This window comes from Apodemus sylvaticus, chromosome 2, assembly GCF_947179515.1.
Source record: "Apodemus sylvaticus chromosome 2, mApoSyl1.1, whole genome shotgun sequence".
NCBI classification, from domain to species: domain Eukaryota; kingdom Metazoa; phylum Chordata; class Mammalia; order Rodentia; family Muridae; genus Apodemus; species Apodemus sylvaticus.
This window is the reverse complement of record NC_067473.1, coordinates 155,528,637-155,542,001: the sequence shown is the minus strand read 5'-3', so window position 1 is coordinate 155,542,001 and position 13,365 is coordinate 155,528,637. Positions and strand designations below refer to the sequence as shown.

The 13,365-nt window shown below is 38.1% G+C and overlaps 1 pseudogene; it reads left to right on the top strand.

Moving 5' to 3' along the window:
- Positions 1-7,532: 7,532 nt before the first annotated feature.
- Positions 7,533-7,649, top strand: LOC127679584 (uncharacterized; annotated as a pseudogene).
- The last annotated feature ends 5,716 nt before the right edge of the window (positions 7,650-13,365 follow it).

Below are 13,365 nucleotides of genomic sequence, written 5' to 3'. Positions count from 1 at the left end.
GGAGGGGTTGAGGGGGAATGCTAAAGGCACAGAAAGAGGAAAGTTCATCTGAGGCAGATGCTGACGGCGGCTAGAAGCATCTAGCAGTTTTTCTGGAATGCAGGTTCTGCCTCGACAACTCCAGGTGTTTGGCCAAGATAAGGATCAATTGATTCTCATGATCAGCCTTAGGTGAAGGAGAGGGTGCTTCAGTTTTAAACCGAAAGATCAGTGGATTCTCAAGGTAAGAGTTGTTGAAAGTTTGGTTTCCCCACACTTTGGTTTCCCACAAGGAGGAGACAGCCAGCATAGCCTGCATCTAGAGATAATTGGGACCACAGAGGTACAGACACAAATACAACTAGAAGAGAGTGGGTCTCAACTGTCATCTTTGCTTCTGTGACTGTGCAATAGATTGGTAGGCAGGTTTCACCAGAGTAGAGAATCACTTGGGACACACTGTACCAGGACTCCATCTGCACCCAGGAACTCTGCAGCACCATAGCAATTTGTGCCAGGAGAAAGCAGCTCACCCAAGGTTGCTGAGATAGGCCTACAGGCACACACAGAAGGGGCAAGCTCCAGCCAGTGACAGAAGGCCCAACTAACACTAGAGATAACCAGATGGCAAAAGTCAAACATGGGGACGTTGCAAACAAAAATCAAGGCAATATGGCATCATCCAAACCCAGTTCTCCCATAACAGCAAGTACTGGATACCCCAACAAACAAGGAAAGCAAGATTTGGATTTAAAATCACAGGTCACGATGCTGATGGAGAGCATCATGGAGGGCTTCAAGAAGGACATAAATAACTCCCTTAAAGAAATACAGGAGAACACAAGTAAACAGTGAGAAGCCCTTGAAGAACTAATGGAAAGCACAACAAAACATGTGAAGAAATTAAACAAAGCCATCCAAGATCTAAAGAAGGAGATAGAAACAATAATGAAATCACAAAGGGAGACAACTCAGGACATAGAAAACCTAGGAAAGAAGTTAGGGGTCATGGATCCAAGCATCAACAACAGAATACAAGAGATAGAAGAGAGAATTTCAGATGCAGAAGATACCATAGAAAGCATTGAAACAATAATCAAAGAAAATGAAAAATGCAAAAAGCTCCTGACCCAAAATATCCAGGAAATCCAGGACAAAATGAGAAGAACAAACCTAAGGATTATAGGTATAGAAGAGAGTGAAGATTTCCAACTTAAAGGGGCAGTAAATATCTTCAACAAAATTATAGAAGAAAACTTCCCTAACCTAAAGAAAGAGATGCCCATGAACATAAAAGAAACCTACAGAACTCCAAACAGATTTGACCAGAAAAGAAATAATCCCATCACATAATAATTAAAACACCAAATGTTTTTCTAAACAAAGTAAGAATACTAAAAGCAGTAAGGGAAAAACGTCAAGTAAACATATAAAGGTAGACCTATCAGAATTACACTGGATTTCTCACCAGAGACTATGAAAGCCAGAAGAGCCTGGGCAGATGTCATGCAGACCCTAAGGGACCAAAAATGACAACACAAACTGCTATATCCAGCAAATCTCTCAATTACCATAAATGGAGAAACCAAGGTTTTTCATGACAAAAACAAATTTACACAGTATACCTTTCCACAAATCCAGCCCTTCAAAGGATAATGAATGGAAAACATCAACAAAGGGAGGGAAATTACAAACAAGAAAAAGTAAGAAAGTAATCTTCTTTCAACAAACCCAAAAGAAGATAACAACACAAACATAAAAATTACATCAAAAACACCAGAAAGCAACAATTACTATTCCTTAATATCTCTTAACATCAATTGACTCAATTCCACAATAAAAAGACATAGAGTAACAGACTGGATTCATAAACAAGATCCAACATTTTGCTGCATACAGGAAAGGCATCTCAGTGTTAAAGACAAACACTACCTCAGAATAAAACAGTTCTCCAAGCATTGTCCCAAGAAAAAAGCTGGAGTAACCATTCTAATATCCAATATAATAGACTTTCAACCAAGTCATCAAAAAAAAATACAGAAAGACACCTTATACTTCTGAAAGGAAAAATCAATCAGGAAGAACTCTCAATTTTGAACATCTATACCCCAAATACAGGGGCACTGGCATTCATAAAGAAAAGCTTACTAAAGCTTAAAGCACACATCACAGCCTACACAATAATTGTGGGGGACTTAAACACCCCACTCTCTTCAATGGACAGATCAGAGAAACACAAAATAAATGGAGTCAGTGAAACTAACAGAAGTTTTGGACCAAATGCATTTAATAGATATCTATAGAACATTACATCCTAAATAAAAAGAATATACCTTCTTCTCAGCACCTCATGGTACCTTCTCCAAAATTGACCATATAATTGGTCACAAAACAGAACTCAACAGATATACGATGATCAAACTAATACCATGCCTCCTATCAGATCACAATGGAGTAAAGATGGTCTTCAATAGTTACAAAAACAACAGAAAGCCCACATACACATGGAAGCTGAACAATGCTTTACTCAGTGATACCCTGGTCAAGGAAGAAATCAGGAAAGAAATCAAAGACTTTTTAGAATTTAACGAAAATGAAGGCACAACATACCCAAATTTATGGGACACAATGAAAGCAGTGGTAAGAGGAAAATTCATAGCTCTGCGCGCCTAAAAAAAGAAGCTGGAGAGAGCATACACTAGCAGTTTAACAGAACACCTGAAAGATTTAGAACAAAAAAGAAACTAATACATCCAAGAGAAGTAGAAGGCAGGAAATCATCAAAATCAGGGCTAAAATCAACCGAGTTGAAACAAAAAGAACTATACAAAGAATCAACAAAAGCAGGAGCTGATTCTTTGAGAAAATCAACAAGATAGATACACCTTTAGCCAGACTAGCCAGAGGGCACCAAGACAGTATCCAAATTAACAAAATCAGAAAGGAAAAGGGTGACAAAACAACAGAAACTGAGGAAATCCAAAAAAATTATCATATCCTACTACAAAAGCCTATTCTCAACAAAACTGGAAAATCTGGATGAAATGGACAATTTCCTAGACAGATACCAATTACCAAAATTTAATCAGGATCAGATAGACCATCTAAATCAACCTATAACCCCTAAAGGAATAGCAGTGGTCATTCACAGTCTCCGAACCAAAAAAAAGCACAGGACCAGATGGCTTTAGTGCAGAATTCTATCAGACATTCAAAGGAGACCTAATGCCAATACTCTTCAAACTATTCCACAAAATAGAAACAGAAGGAACATTACCCAACTCATTCTACAAAACCACAATTTTGCTGATACCAAGAACACACAAAGATCCAACATAAAAAGAGAATCTTAGACCAATTTCCCTTATGAATATCGATGCAAAATTACTCAATAAAATTCTTGCCAACTGAATCCAAGAACACATCAAAACAATCATTCACCACAATCAAGTAGGTTTCATCCCAGGGATACAGGGAAGGTTAAATATATGGAAATTCATCAGTGTAATCCACTGCATAAACAATCTCAAAGAAAAAAACCCCACATAATCATTTCATTAGATGCTGAAAAAACATTTGACAAAATTCAGCATCCTTTCATGTTAAAGGTCTTGGAAAGAACAGGAATTCAAGGCCCATACGTAAACATTATAAAAGCAATATATAGCAAACCAGTAGCCATCATCAAACTAAATGGAGAGAAACTTGAAACAATCCCACTCAAATCAGACACTAGACAAGACTGCCCTCTCTTTCTTTCTTTCTTTTTTTATTTTTTTATTTGATATATTTTTTATTTACATTTCAAATGATTTCTGCTTTTCTGGCCCCCCACTCCCTGAAAGTCACATAAGCCCCCTTCCCTCCCCCTGTTCTCCTACCCACCCCTTCCCACTTCCCTGTTCTGGTTTTTCCTTATACTGCTACACTGAGTCTTTCCAGAACCAGGGGCCACTCCTCCACCCTCTCTTTCCATATTTATTCAATATAGTACTTGAAGTTCTAGCTAGAGCAATTAAACAACACAAGGAGTTCAAAGGGATACAAACTGGAAAGGAAGAACTCAAACTATCACTATTTGCAAATGATATGATAGTATACTTAACTGACCCAAAAAACTCCACCTGAGAACTCCTACAGCTGATAAAAAACTTCAGCAAGGTGGCTGGTTATAAAATTAACTCAAGCAAATGTATAGCCTTCCTATACTCAAAGGATAAACAGGCTGAGAAAAAAACTAGGAAAATGACACCCTTCACAATAGCCACAAACAATATATAGTATCTTGGTGTGACTCTAACCAAACCAGTGAAAGATCTGTATGTCAAGAACTTCAAGTCTTTGAAGAAAGAAATCAATGAAGACCTCAGAGGATTGAAAAATCTTCCTTGTTCTTGGATTGGCAGGATTAATATAGTAAAAATAGCCATCTTGCCAAAAGCAATCTACAGATTCAATGCAATCCCCATCAAAATCCCAACTCAATTCTTCATAGACTTAGAAAGAGCAATCCTCAAATTCATCTAGAATAACAAAAAAACCAGGATAGCTAAAACTATTCTCAACAGTAAAAGAACTTCTGGGGCAATCAGTATCCCCAACCTCGGTCAGTACTACAGAGCAGTTGTGTTAAAAACTGCATGGTATTGGTACAGTGACAGGCAAGTAGATCAATGGAATAGAATTGAAGATCTGGAAATGAACCCACAGAATTATGGTCACTTGATCTTTGATGATTTTTCCATCCAGTGGAAAAAAGATAACCTCTTCAATAAATGGTGCTGGCTCAAGTGAAGGCCAGAATGCAAAAGAATCCAAACTGATCCATTCTTATCTCCTTGTACTAAGCTCAAGTTCAAGTGGATCAAAAACCTCCACATAAAACCAGACACACTGAAACTAATAGAATGGAAACTGGGAAAGACCTTTGAGGACATGGGCCCAGGGGAAAATTTCTTCAGCAGAACACCAATAGCTTATGCTCTAAGATCACAAATTGACAAATGGGACCTAATAAAACTACAAAGTTTCTGTAAGGCAAAGGACATTGTCAAAAGGACAAAACAGCAATCAACAAATTGGAAAAGACCTTTACCAATCCTACATCTGACAGAGGACTTATATCTAAGATATACAAAGAACTCAAGAAGGTAGACTCCAGAGAGCCAAATATCCCCCTTAAAAGATGGGGTACAAAGCTAAACAAAGAATTTTCACCTGAGGAATATCAAATGTCTGAAAAGCACCTAAAGAAATGTTCAACATCCTTAGTCATCAGGGAATGCAAATCAAAACAACCCTGAGATTTCACCTCACACCTGTTAGAATGGCTAAGATCAAAATCTCAGGAGAAAACAGGTGCTGGCATGGATGTGGAGAAAGAGGAACACTCCTCCACTGCTGGTGGGGTTGCAAACTGATACTACCATTCTGGAAGTCAGTCTGGCGGTTCCTCAGAAAACTGGGAATGATACTTCCAGAGGACCCAGCTATACCACACCTGGCATATACCCAGGGGATTCCCTAGCATGTAATAAGGATACATGCTCCACTATGTTTATAGCAAGCCTATTTATAATAGCCAGAAGCTGAAAAGAACCCTGATGTCCCTCAACAGAGGAATGGATACAGAAAATGTGGTATATATACACAATGGAGTACTATTCGGCCATTAGAAACAATGAATTCATGAAATTCTTAGACAAATGGATGGAATTGTAGAACATCATCCTAAGTGAGTTAACCCAGTCTTAAAAGAATACTCATGGTATGCACTCACGGATAAATGGATATTAGCCTGGAAGTTTGAAATACCCAAGACACAATTCACATATCAAACAATGCCCAAGAATAAGGAAGGAGTGGCACCTGGTCCTGGAAAAGCTCAGTGCAGCAGTGTCATGAAATACCAGGACAGGGAGGTGGGAAAGGGTGGAGTGGGGGACAGGGAGAAGGAAGTGGGCTTATGGGACTTTCGGGGAGGGGGGATCCAGGAAAGGAAAACTCACTTGAAATGTAAATAAAGAATATATCTAATAATGATAATAATAAAGACACATGCAGTGGAATGGGAATTCACATTCACTAAGCTTATACTTCATTCACTCCAAAAAACATTTGCATGGGACCCATTTTTAGCTAGAAAAATAATTACAGCACAGCACCATACTGCACACTTGTAGATCTAGCACCCCTGATGGTTACCAGACAATTTCGTCTCCACACCACATTTCTGACCAGGCCAGACAGATTTTACAGTGAGACCATGTCTAAAAAGAAGAGAAGGGAAGAGAAGAGAGGAGAGGAGAGGAGAGGAGAGGAGAGGAGAGGAGAGGGGAGGGGAGGGGAGGGGAGGGGAGGGGAGGGGAGGGGAGGGGAGGGGAGGGGAGGGGAAAAGAGAAGGAAGGAAAATAATTGCATATTCAATTGTGAGTTTATATTTCCCAAAAGTATTTCTAAGAATACCAGTAAAGTTTTGATCATTCTATAAAATTAATTCTCATCCAAAGAGCAATTCAAACCAGGTTTTCCCAGTGGTAAAAACAGGGAGTTTTCAGGAATAGTGGTTTCTTCATTGTCATGATCCAAATTCTGAGAACTTGGCTGTTAGTTCTGCTCATTCTTCCCTTTGATTTTGAAGAATATACCATTTGATTTAAGTAGCTAGACACTTGCAGTTTGAAGAAAAATGATACAAAGTATGGGATTTTCAGAGAGGGGGGATGTAGGAAAGGGGAAGTCATTTGAAATGTAAATAAAGAATATATCTAATTAAAAAAATAAAGTTCAGAACAGTAAAAAAAATAATGGTTGGGCTCCTACAGGAGAATAGATGCAATGTTCTAAGAATAATATAATGAAGTATTTATTATCAGCGACTGAAAAGCCACTGGGCCATAGAACCCAGACCTGAATCCATTTTAAATGTTATAAGGTGAGGCTGATAGAATTTAGATCATATAACAAGACATTTTTATGGTGATAATTGATGATCTGTGGGTACAGCTGAGTCTGGAGCACATGGCTAGAATATATAAGACTTTAGGTTCTATTCACAGCACAAAAATGTGCTAAATGCATGATGATGATAGGAACATTTTTTCTCAAAGTTATTTACTAAACTGAATTATATCACCCAATTAAAACCCTGGTTTTCACTAAACTTAAACATGCATCATTACAACCTGATTTTCCAAAATTAATATTTTAAGCCATAGCACAAAAAGTATTATTCCAGATTTTGAAATTTGTAAGTACTGAAGTTCAAGGATAATGTATCCCAATACTTGGCATATGTTAGATTATGAAGAAAAAAGATTCAGTCACATATACTGGCAAACACGATGCCTTCACCCATGATGCCATGGGGTGAAGAGGGAAAGATTCCTACAGTATATTAGGTAAATTAAAGACACCTTAAAGAGATTATATTCCTAGAAATTATGAGGTAGATATATTTCTTGTCTTGTTATCTATCAATGTATTGCTTCTCTAAGAAAATGGTGGTATTTGAAGTTAATCAGAGTACAGATCAAGGTTGTACAGAGTACAACCCTCCTAGAAGGGTTGTGGGTGTGGGTGCTGTGTCACACCTGCATCAGTAGGTGGCAGAGAGGAGAGAGGCTATGGCTACCTTCAGTGTTCTGACCTATGACTATTAGCCTAACACTCCATAAAGAGAGAGAGAGAGAGAGAGAGAGAGAGAGAGAGAGAGAGAGAGAGAGAGAGAGAGAAGATGAGAGACCACCAGTAAATTGCTACAGAGTCCTTAATGTCTCCTTAGGACCAGGAGAAAGGCAGAGACTTGAAAAACTGGTTCTGGGACTGAACGACACAATCCAGATGAGGAAGAAGACCAAGCTGACCACTATACTGGTGCCATTGTACCTGGAAAGGGAGCTACCCTGGGGAATTGCTGTTAAGCTGGTCACAGGACATGAAACAGGAAAGCTTGTGGGCTACCATCTCAGGTAACTTTCAAGCCCAGATTCAGTGCTTTGAATTTTCTCACCCCCACCTCTACCCCACAATAAACTGGGAAGTATATAAAGGGGCTGGTCCTACTTATCCAAAAGAATAGGAACTCAGGACACTGGACAACAAGAGGAGATCTGAACTGAGGCCCACTGAGGTTCCACTGTTGATAGAGCAGCAGCCAGAGGCTCAGAGCAGACCAACAAGTCATTGTAATGAACATTGGCAAGCAAAACAGTGTGGACCTAAGAGTATACCATAGGACTCACTGTGACACATTACAGCTTCCACAACAGGATTTTTTTTTTTTTTTTGGTTTGAAACAGGGGAGGTTGCAAGGGTAGAGCAAGGACATAAGGGGATGGAAAGATGACAGGGATTGGGGTGTATGATGTGAAATTCACTAAGAACTAATGCAAAATTATTTTTTAAGGTATAAAGAAAAAGGACTTAGTAGTGATTGTCTGCAAGCCCAGCACTCAGGAAGTAGTCTGGCCTACCACTACTTTGCTACCTAAATAAAAAGCAAAGGACATAATTTTACATAGACTTTGGTAAGAAAAGATTTCATTCAGGAAAAAAAATGGGTATGACAAAACAGGTGCTTTGAAATAGATGTTAGATGTGAAGTAAGAATAAAAAAAATGGTAGGAAGCATTGCTGCTGTGTCCTGGAGAGGCTATGGAATCAGAATTATTTTGAGGAAGAAGTGAGAGCAGAGCAGTCAGAGGACAGTGGACAGAGCATCACTGCACATCACTCACAGCCCCACACATCACTCAACTTCTGGGATCTCTCAGTGCTTGATTGTACAATGACATCATGCTAGCCTACCATACCAGGGAATACATAATGAGAGGTTCCATTAAGAACCAAAGTAATTGAAAAGGAAACTCTTAAATTATACAGAAATACTTAGTCATAAACAAATATGTACAGACTTTCTACTATTCACCATAGAAAGTGAACATGGGTCCCAGGATCCCAGTGTCACAAGGTCCCAGGAAAGGACTGCTGTATCTGCCACCAATGTCACTCAGATACAAGGTTTTTAGCAGTTCCTCTCACTTGACAAGTCTGTATGTTGTCTCAGTTGTCTATAGGTTGTATGATCATAGCAATTTATATTGTTTCTCTGAAGTTTATTTTCCTTGTAAAAATATTGGTATATTAGTATTTATTTTAAGCATGACATAAGGTCATGCTCAATAATGCATCTCATAGTTTAGGGTATACTGGGAGCACTAACTGTTTACAGTATACAGAGAGCACAAACTTTACTAATTAATATTGGTAAAACTGTACTAGAACCATTGGTGAAAATCAGGGGTACAAAAAAGAAGAAGAAGAAGAAGAAGAAGAAGAAGAAGAAGAAGAAGAAGAAGAAGAAGAAGAAGAAGAAGAAGAAGAAGAAGAAGAAGAAGAAGAAGAAGAAGAAGAAGAAGAAGAAGAAGCTAAACTCGATGCAGATGCGCAGAAGACAACGCTGGACCAGATGCAGGAGAACATTCCTGTGGTCTTAGTTACCCAAGAGGCTGAGCATGGAGGATTGCTGGAACCCAGGAGATTGAGACCAATGTGCACAGCATAGCAAATAAAACAAACATAAAAACAAACATCAATAACAAAAATGACTGGATTGATATCAAGGTTTTTATTTGTTTGGTTTGGTTTGGATTTGCTTTTCAAGAGAGAGTTTCTCTGTGCATCCTTGTCTGTCCTGGAACTCACTCTGTAAATCAAGATTGCTTTAAACTCAAGATCCACATACTGAGAGTTGGGATTAAAATCTTTGCCACGTCCATCCAGCAAGCACTTGTTTTAAAGTATTTAGAGTTAGCTACATAAATACAACTGTGTCTTTAGGTGTTGTGTTACTCATCCCTCTCCCATGTGCCTCATTTCCACATTCAGAATCATTTCTAGAATTTCCACATTCAGAATCATTTCTAGAAATATCCACATTCATATTCATTTTATAAATACCTGTTTCATTTGCAATCTCTCCATCTAGACATGGGACACAATAATATCAACAGAATGCTTTCCCTTCAACAGGTGTTTTCCTAAATCTAAGTAGACAACTTTGATTGCAAACAGATGAAGGAGTCTGTACAGGAGACATGCGAGGAGGAGAAGCAGTCAACTTATGACACTCAATATTAGCATCGAGATGGTAAATTTCAGCTGGACATGTATATACTGTAACAACCAAGAAGTACCGTGCTTTTAAAGAGTGTGGAGCCAAAGTGTCTGTTTCTCTCACTCTTTCTCTTTTCTGCTTGCTCTCTCTCTCTCTCTCTCTCTCTCTCTCTCTCTCTCTCTCTGGAATTCTTGCTTCTTGCTTTATTTTATTTCCTTGATGTGTTACTTTATTTTTGTATAATATAGTTTGTTATATTGAATACAATTGTAAGTTTGCGAAGAATGTTTTGATCATGTCCTTCCCCTCACTCATGTCTGTTCAGGTCCCCTCCCTTTCTCAACCTATCCAAATTTAAGTTCTTTCTCAAAAAACAAACAAACAAACAAACAAACAAACAAAACAAAACTGAAATCCCCAAATCACAACAAATCATCCAAAACGTAAAAAATAAAATACAAAAACACAAAAATCAAAACAAAGTAGAACAAAACCCACCAAACTGTAACCAAATAAATGTATGTATATAATGTGGATTCCCTTCTTGTGCTGCTTCTACTACTTATGAACAGGAAACCTGCCTTGAGTGGTTGAAATACCCAGTTTTTTCCATTGGAGAAAACTTATCAGGTCTATTGAAGACCATAAAAGTCCACATTACTACATATCATCTCTTTTTATCGTATCACAGAGATGCTCATAGTGAACAGTTCCAACAATAAGGAGATGAGTGCACATATAGTTTTACAATCAAATCCAGAAATACCTGCCACACAATAGTTAATCACATTGTGAATCCTGAGATAGTGTTATTTACTGAAAAATCTATTTCTAGTTGTGGTATGGCTCAGCCCTAGAATGCATCCTTAATTTCGCATAAAGAAGGTAAAGGTAATTTGTAGAATAATGCACCCATGTTTGAAAGTAACTTTTAGGCCTGAGAGCACAATTAGGACCATCCCTGCTGCTCAGAGGAACCTGCCTGAAACCCTGAGGACACAAGAACACAGGGGCAGCCTGGTACAGGAATCTCCCACATTCTGTCCTTGCCCAGAGCTGGTCCTGGGCCACAGAGCTACATACACAAATACCTCCATGAGAGATGGTCCCCCAAGAATGCCTACAAACCTGTGTGCACACGTAAGATAACCACCACTTCTCTTCAAATTCCTGCCCCAAGAGGGACCTGCTCAGAGCCATCAGAACACAGGAACCAAGGATCAGCTGGGGACAGGAACCTTCTGGTTTCTGTCTGTACCCCTGAGCTGACCCTTTACCACAGCTTACCATACCTAAATTCCTCCCAGAGAGAACTCATCTCCCAGGACTACTAATACACAAGCTTTTAGAACAGATAAGCCACAGTTAGAGTCATCAAGACCAGCTGTCACTAGATATAACCAGATGGTGAAAGGCAAACACAAGAACACTAACAATTGAAAACAATGTGACTTTGCATCATCTGAACCCAGTTCTCACACAACAGCAAGTACTGGACACCCCAGCACACCAGAAAAGCAAGATTTGGATTTTTAATAGCATCATGTTGCTGATAGAGAACTTCAAAAGACATAAATAATTCCCTTAAGGACATACAGTAAAATATGGGTAAACAGGTAGTAGTCCTTAAAGAGGAAACATAAAAATGCCTTATAGAATTATATGAAAATGCTAACAAACAAGTGAAGAAACTAAGCAAAACCATCCAGGATCTTAAAATGGAAGTAGAAACAATAAAGAAATCACAAAAAGAGACAATTCTGGAGATAGAAAACCTATGAAAGAAATGACGAAAGCATCAACAACAGAATACAAAGATAGTAGAGAGAATCTCAGGTGAAGAAGAAACCATAGAAAACATTGACACAGCAGTCAAAGAAAATGCAAAATGCAAAAAGCTTTTAACCCAAAACATTCAGGAAATTCAGGATACTATGAGAAGAACAAAACTAAGGATAATAGGCATAGAAAAGAGCAAAGATTTCCAACTTAAAGGGCCAGTAAATAGCTTCAACAAAATTATAGAATAAAACTTCCCTAACTTAAAGTAAAAGATGTTCATGAACATACATGAAGGCTAAAGAACTCCAAAGAGATTAAACCAGAAAAGAAATTCCTCCTGTCACATAATAATCAAAACACCAAATTAACTAAACAAAGAAACAATATTAAAAGTAATAAAGAAAAAAGGCCAAGTAACATATAAAGGAAGACCTATCAGAATTATACCAGAATTCTCACCAGAGACTATAAAAGCTAGAAGATCCTGGGCAGATGTCATACAGGCTCTAGAAGAACACAAATGCCAGCCCAGACTACTATACCCAGCAAAATTCTCAATTACCAAAGATAGAGAAACCAAGATGTTTCATGACAAAACCAAATTTACACAATATATTTCAACAAATCCAGCCCTACAAAGGGTAACAGATGGAAAACTCCAACACAAGGAGGAAAACTACACCCTAGAAAAAAGCAAAAAAGTAATCTTTCAACAAACCTAAAAGAAGATAACCACACAAATAGAAAAATGACATCAAAAATTACAGAAAGCAAAAATCACTATTGCTTAATATCTCTTAACATCAATGGACTCAAATCCCCAATTTAAAAAAAAAAACCATAGACTAACAGACTGGATAAGTAAACAGGACCCAGCATTTTGACTGATAGACATAAAAACATATCAGTGTCAAAGACAAACACTGCCTCAGAGTAAAAGGCCAGGAAACAATTTTCGAAGCAAATGGTCCCAGAACATGAGGTGGAGAAGCCATTCTAATATTGGATAAAGCTGACTTTCAACCAGAAGTCATCAAAAAAGATAAGGAAGGACAATTCACACTCATCAAAGGAAAAATCTACCAAGAAGAACTCAAAATTCTGAACATCTACACTCCAAATGCAAGAGCACCCACATTCCTAAAAGAAACTTTGTTAAAACTCAAAGCACACATTGCACTTCACACAGTAATTGTGGATGACTTTAAGACCCCATTTTCATCAATGGACAGATCAAGGGAACACAAACTAAAAAGAGACACAGTGAAACTAACAAATGTCATGGACCAAATGGATTTAACAGATATCTATAGAACATTTAATCCCAAACAAAAGAATATACCTGTTATAAAATTAACTCAAACAAATCAGTAGCCTTCCTATACTTATAGGATAAACAGGCTGAGAAAAAATTGGGGAAATGACACACTCCACAATAATCACAAACAATGTAAAGTATCTTGATGTGACTCGAACCAACAAGTGAA